Here is a 7,008-nt window from a genome sequence, read left to right on the forward strand (position 1 = left end):
CCTGGCACCTACTATCATACCTGTTGTTCAAAGGCAGCTTTACATATTTTTGTCTAGTCCTTCACCCTCTGAATGGACACATACCAATCCGCTGTCTCAATTGGTCTAGGCTTAAAAATCATTCTTTAAACCGGTCACTTCTCCCTTCATCTACACTGATTAAGCTGGATTTAACAAGTGCACATCAGTAAGGGATCAATAAGCTTTCATCAATAAGCTTTCACCTGTATTCACTGGTCAGTCTTACTGACATGGAAGAGCAGGTGTCTTTAATGTTTTGGTGTCGTCAGTGTTGATGAATCATCATGTGATCATCTGAATGACTAAATGAATGTCTTCAACAATACTATCTGTGGTTAATGTTTGAACTACTAATAGAAGATCAGTGATTTAACTGCCAAACCTCTATCATAACCTGTTCAAATCGCACTTACTATTTTTTCTAGTCCCGTTCCACCCTCTGATGGAGCACATACACAATCCATGTTTCAATTGCTCAAGACTTAAAAATCTTCTTAACCCTTTCTGAACTCCACCCCATCACCGAATCCGGGATAATTGCTCATCAGCACGCTGAATAGCAATGGGTAGCATAGCCCACAGTAAATAATATTATCTAGAAATATTCATATTCATGAAATCACAAGTGCAATATTGCAAAACACAGCTTACCTTTTGTTAATCCACCGTCATCTCAGATTTTGAAATTAGCTTTACAGGCGAAAGCAATACAAGCGTTTGTGTAAAGTTTATCGATCGCTCGCAAAACAATATAGTCCATAGCAGTCAAGGTAACTTGGTCTACGAAAATCAGAAATAGCAATCAATTAATCTGCTTACCTTTGATAGATCTTCGGATGTTTCACTCACGAGACTCCAGTAGACACATTACAATGTTCCTTTTGTTCCATAAAGATATTTGTATATATCCAAATACTCTCTCCGTTGTTTGGTCGTTATGCCCAGGAATCCAACCGGAAAGAGCGTCACGACAAGCAGACAAAAATTCCAAATTATATCCATAATGTCAAGAACATGTCAAACGTTTTTTTATAATCATCCTCAGGGTGTTTTTCAAATATCTTTCGATAATATATCAACCGGACAGTTGCTTTCACTAGCCGTGAAGTAACAAATGGCTGCCTTTCTCTTTTGCCACAACGTCACTCTCGAGCCCTCACCTATCCACTCACCGACAAGTGTGAGATCGTTCCAACCGCTCCATGTCTTCCAAAAATAAAAGCCTGAAACTATGCCTCGTAACGCTTGTATGCAACACCTTAGGACGCCATAGAAAAGACTATCCTTTTACACATCCGTCGGAATATGCGAAGCATAGGACCCGAAGACGTTTTACAAACAAAACAGGAGCACTTCCTGATTGGGATTTCCTTCTCAGGTCTTTTAGCTGAGCACAGTATCTGCTTGACTCACCACAGAATGTGTCGTTTAAGCCTTCAGTCGACAAATTTGACTAGTTCTCTGGAACTGCCTCAGATTATATTCTTATCATATTCCGAATTATACTGCTACTATTTTCGGGGGCTGAGAAATAGGTCAGTTTCAAATGGGTACGTTTTTTAGCCAAACAACGAAAATACCTGCCCCGTAGCGCCTTAATAAACTGTCTTCGCCCTTCATCTACACGAAAGTGGAATTTAACAAGTGACATCAGTAAGGGATCATAAGATTTCATTCAATAAGCTTTCCTGTATTCACCTGGTCAGTCCTATGACATGGAAAGAGCAGTGTTCTTTAATGTTTCTGTGTAGTCAGCTGTTGATGAAATCTATCACTGTGTTATCGAATGAACTATGTGTCGTCAAACAATACTCTCTGTGGTATAGTTTGAGAACTACTAATAGAAGATCAGTGATTTACATTACACAGATACACGACAGCTAAGATGTTTAACAATGTAAGTTACTCGAATGGATGTGTGTATGATAAGAGCATGAAGGGAATTTAGTCATTCAGGTTCTGACTGAGTCTTTACTTTACGATAGTGATCTTTAGTCTAGAGCGTTAGGTGCTGCGAGGTGAGGAGGGGGGCGGAAGTGCAGTAGAGCCGAGGATGACAAATGACCAGACTCCAGACTACAACACCAGTGACTGGTGAATATAACAATAGATAACGGTTAATACACTCTTTTACCAAAGCCTACTCATACGAAGTATCTTACTAGGGGAGTATGAGGATTGTGTTTGACATCCCTCTTGGTCCAGATGGTCATTTAAAGTGTGTTTATATCACTTGCAGATGTCCTGTAACTGTGTGTTCTCAGAGGTATTGTTCCTGCCCTGCAGCTTCCAGCGTGGCAGTGGAAGTCACTCCACTGCTGAAACTAAGAAGTCACAGGTCATGAACATCCCACTCTCTACTACACCGTACAGATCAACTCAAAGAGCAGAGCCAGAATACACGGGAGAACAGCCCTGTTCAATGACCAGATCCCAAAGAAATGCTTCACTACTGCGAGAGGATCACACTCCAGGACCAGGGCAGATACAAGTGTTACCAGATATTAAAGGCAACAGGAGTCCTTCAGTTAACATAGCAGTGGAAGGTATGGAATGTCTGTCTGTCTGTCTATGATGATCAATTCATGGCTGCTCCATGTGTACTGTCTCACTTGTTGCAGCTCCAGTCCGCTTGGTGGACATACAGTTAACAAGAATGACATCATCACCTGCCAGTTATACAGGTATCTACCCCGAGCCATAACTCACCTGGTCCACTGATTCCCTCGACCTTCTTATTCTGACCAATGGAACCATCCAGAACTCCACCAGCATCAAGGTGGATGACCAGGCGCCTCTATGACATCACCAGCACAAAACAGTTAGCAGAGACGCCGAACCAACATCTGTCACCGTGACCTCTGGACAGTAGAAAGGACAGCAACCCTGAAACAGCAAGGTAATCAATTGATCAACCCATTAATCAAACATTCGTAATCAATGAGAAATCACCAAATCTCTCTGGCTGCAAAATGTACAAAAACAAGACAACATTGTGAGATAAAATACACAAAGATCAAGCAAAAGGCTGTTTCTCATGACATCAATTTCAGATCCGGTCCAGGGTTCTCCAGCAGTGAGGTGTCCATCCCTGCAATGTCTCTCAAAATCTAGACCTCGCTGAATCTTTGACCCTCAACCTGGCGAGTTCAACGCAGATGGACACCATCGCTCACCTCGCACCAAGGGCATACCTCAGAAGTATGTTGATCGAACCAGGGAGAGGAGCAGGTTCAGAGTTTGTGCTGACCTCGGTAGGCCTTCAGGCTCCACAATGTTAACCATCGATGCCACCAGGACCTACAGCTTGGAACTCTCTACGCCAGAGAAACACACCGATCGTCACTAAGCCTGCAGATCACACCTGATCAACTATCTGATGGTACAAAGTTCACTTTTACTGTTTCCCCTCACTGTAAGTCACAGGATCACATTAAACAATAAAACTGATACTCTGTATTTTCTCCTTCAGTTTCAGATGGACTGAGTCCAGGTTCAATCACTGGTATAATAATAGCAGCAGCAGTGATTATAGCTGCAGTGATATGTTACCTGCGGAGAGGTAAGTTATGATGATGATGACATCATAATCTGTTGAACCATTTAACACAACCACCCCCTGATGAACAGAGAGGAGGGTTACATTGGTGGCTTTTGATGAACAGCTTTCACTTTCTGCTATTTTAATGTCTCCCATCTCAAGGTTTTCTGTGCAAATCCAAAAGGCCCACAAGGTCTCAAGAGATGAACACCATCTCACCTGAAGAGGAAGAGTCACTCTCTGCCGCAGGTAGACCTCCATGGAATATGCATGTCCTCATTGTTACATGCATTTACTCCTACTAGCTGTTTGTGTGTCTGAGTCCTGCTAACTCACCCTAAACTCACCTATCCCCCTCCAGCAAATACAAATGGTCCAAATGAAAACGATCAGAGTGGAAAACCACTTCAGAGTGAAGAAGAAAGAGAGGAGACACAGAAAGAAGAGATGTCAGCCACATCAACCATACTAATGCCTCAGAATCCAGGAGAGGACACTGACTCAGGGGAGGACAAAGAGGAAAGTTGACAAGCGTGTAATTGTCCAATTGCATACAGTACCAGTCAAAAGTACCAGTCAAAAGTTTGGACACACCTACTCATTCAAGGATTTTTTTAACAATTTCCTACATTGTTGAATAATAGTGAAGACATTGAAACTATGAAATAACACATATGGAATCATGTAGTAACCAAAAAAGTGTTACACAAATCTTTGCTTGACACTCTTGGCATTCTCTCAACCAGCTTCAACTGGAATGCTTTTCCAACAGTCTTGAAGGAGTTCACACACATGCTGAGCACTTGTTGGCTGCTTTTCCTTCACCCTGCAGTCCAACTGAACCCAAACCATCTCAATTGGGTTGAGGTCGGGTGATTACGGAGGCCAGGTCATCTGATGCAGCACTCCATCACTCTCCTTCTTGGTCAAATAGCACTTACACAGCCTGGAGGTGTGATGGGTCATTGTCCTGTTGAAAAACAAATGATAATCCCACTAAGCGTAAACAAGATGAGATGGCGTATCGCTGCAGAATTCTGTGGTAGTCATGCTGGTTAAGTGTGCCTTGAATTCTAAATAAATCATTGACAGTGTCACTAGCAAAGCACCCACACATCATCACACCTCCTCCTCCATGCTTCACGGTGGGAACCACACATATGGAGATCATCCGTTCACCTACTCTGTGTCTCACGAAGACACAGTGGTTGGAACAAAAAATCTCAAATTTAGACTCATCAGACCAAAGGACAGATTTCCAACGGTGTAATGTCCATTGCTTGTGTTTCTTGGCCCATGCAAGTCTCTTCTTCTTATTGGTGTCCTTTAGTAGTGGTTTCTTTGCAGCAATTTGACCATGAAGGTCTGATTCACACAGTCCCCTTTGAACAGTTGATGTTGAGATGTGTCTGTTACTTGAACTCTGTGAAGCATTTATTTGGGCTGCAATCTGAGGTGTAGTTAACTCTAATGAACATATCCTCTGCAGCAGAGGTAACTCTGGGTCTTCCTTTTCTGTGGCGGTCTTCATGAGAGCCTGATGGTTTTGCGACAGTACTTTAAGAAATGTTCTTGACATTTTCTGGATTGACTGACTTTCATATCACCTCTCCAGGGGGTGTGGGACGGTAGCGTCCCACCTGGCCAACATCCGGTGAAATTGCAGAGCGCCAAATTCAAAATAAATTACTATAAATATTTAACTTTCATGAAATCACAAGTGTAATACATCAAAATAAAGCTTAACTTGTTGTTAATCCAGCCGCAGTGTCAGATTTCAAAAAAGCTTTACGGCGAAAGCAAACCATGCGATTATCTGAGGACAGTCCTCAGCACACAAAACATTACATACAGTTACCAGTCAAGTAGATTATCCACGAAAGTCAGAAATAGCAATAAAATTAATCACTTACCTTTGATAATCTTCGTATGGTTGCACTCACAAGACTCCCAGTTACACAATAAATGTTTGTTTTGTATGATAAAGTCACTCTTTATATCCAAAAACCTCAATTTTGTTGCCGCGTTTTGTTCAGTAATCCAATGGCTCAAATGCTGTCACAACAGGCAGACGAAAATTCCAAATAGTATACGTAAAGTTCGTAGAAACATGTCAAACGATGTTTATAATCAATCCTCAGGTTGTTTTTAGCCTAAATAATCGATAATATTTCAACCGGACAATATACCGTCAATATAAAAGAAAAACAAGAAAGGCTGCCTTGTCTCATTCACCATCTCTTTGTCTTGGAGAGGCCTGTCAGCGTATACATACACTGAATGGACAGGACAGGACCGGTTTCACCATCAAAAGCAACTTGCTGGCATGTTAATCAATCAATTACAACACATTTTTAGGAGAAGTAGTTGATTGTTTGTAGGACATAGTTTTTTAAGTTTTACTTAAATGTCTTGTGTGTGTGTGTGCATATATTTTGCTATGGGAGGAGGAAGTAGCTACACTGTGATATCAAGTTTATTTACTGTAGCATCACACCTTGATGAATGCAGGTTTTCTTCACCTGTACGTAACATGATCCCTCTGGAAGTCCCAGACAGCCTCTCTGAAGAGAGAGGAGCTGTAGTAGCAGGAACAAGAAGTTACCTGAAACAGAAAGGGAAGCTATGATGACGATGATAACAACCATAGTCAGCCTCTATTGAGCCATTTAACACACCATAATGTTCTGAATTTAGAATGATATTGGCTATTGGCTTTGATTGGGTTCTACAGGGAGAAAGTTACCAGCAACTGAACGTGAGATGACTGCCACCCCACTGTAGGACTGTTGTCTGCATACAGTGATATATTACTATGTTTGTGGGATGAAATGAAACCGACTTATTAACCTATCCACCTATCTTTCTCTGTGCAGCTAATGAAAACAGTCTATTTGTAAAACTACTTCTGAATGGGGGACAAAGAGGGGGAGATACTTTGACGAACAACAAGGAGAAGATCTAACATAGCAGCAATACTGTTGCAGTGACTCAATAATCAAGAAGAAGTTGACCTAGAGGTGAAAATGGACCTTATTCACAGTGGACATTCAAACATCTCGCAGCAGGCTAATATGCTTGTTCTATGCTAATCAACAGAAGATTCACCTAGGCTGGAGTTACCAGTCAAATAACACACTCTGATTGGTTTCTTTCCTTTGGTTGATTATATTATTATCTGTGAATTTAACGCTCTTGAACAGGGTTATGATAGTAGGTGCCAGGCGCACCGGTTTGTGTCAAGAATTGCAACGCTGCTAGGGTTTTCATGCCAACAGTTTCCTGTGTGTTTTAAGAATGGTCCACCACCAAAGGACATCCAGCCAACTTGAGAGACTGTGGGAAGCATTGGATTCACATGGGAAGCATCCCTTTGAAATGCTTTCGACACTTGTAGAGTCCAGCCTCGATGAATGAAGTTGAGGGTTTGGAGGGAAATGGAATGT

General features: G+C 41.7%; 1 long non-coding RNA gene across 1 annotated transcript; it reads left to right on the forward strand.

Annotated features, from left to right (window-relative positions):
* The first annotated feature begins 3,370 nt into the window (after positions 1–3,370).
* Positions 3,371–6,717, forward strand: LOC112071122 (uncharacterized). Its single transcript, XR_011475776.1, has 4 exons — positions 3,371–3,403; positions 3,494–3,583; positions 3,725–3,811; positions 3,924–6,717. It is a non-coding gene; the product is annotated as an uncharacterized lncRNA (long non-coding RNA).
* The last annotated feature ends 291 nt before the right edge of the window (positions 6,718–7,008 follow it).

This window comes from Salvelinus sp. IW2-2015, unplaced genomic scaffold (assembly GCF_002910315.2).
Source record: "Salvelinus sp. IW2-2015 unplaced genomic scaffold, ASM291031v2 Un_scaffold1526, whole genome shotgun sequence".
Lineage (NCBI taxonomy): Eukaryota > Metazoa > Chordata > Actinopteri > Salmoniformes > Salmonidae > Salvelinus > Salvelinus sp. IW2-2015.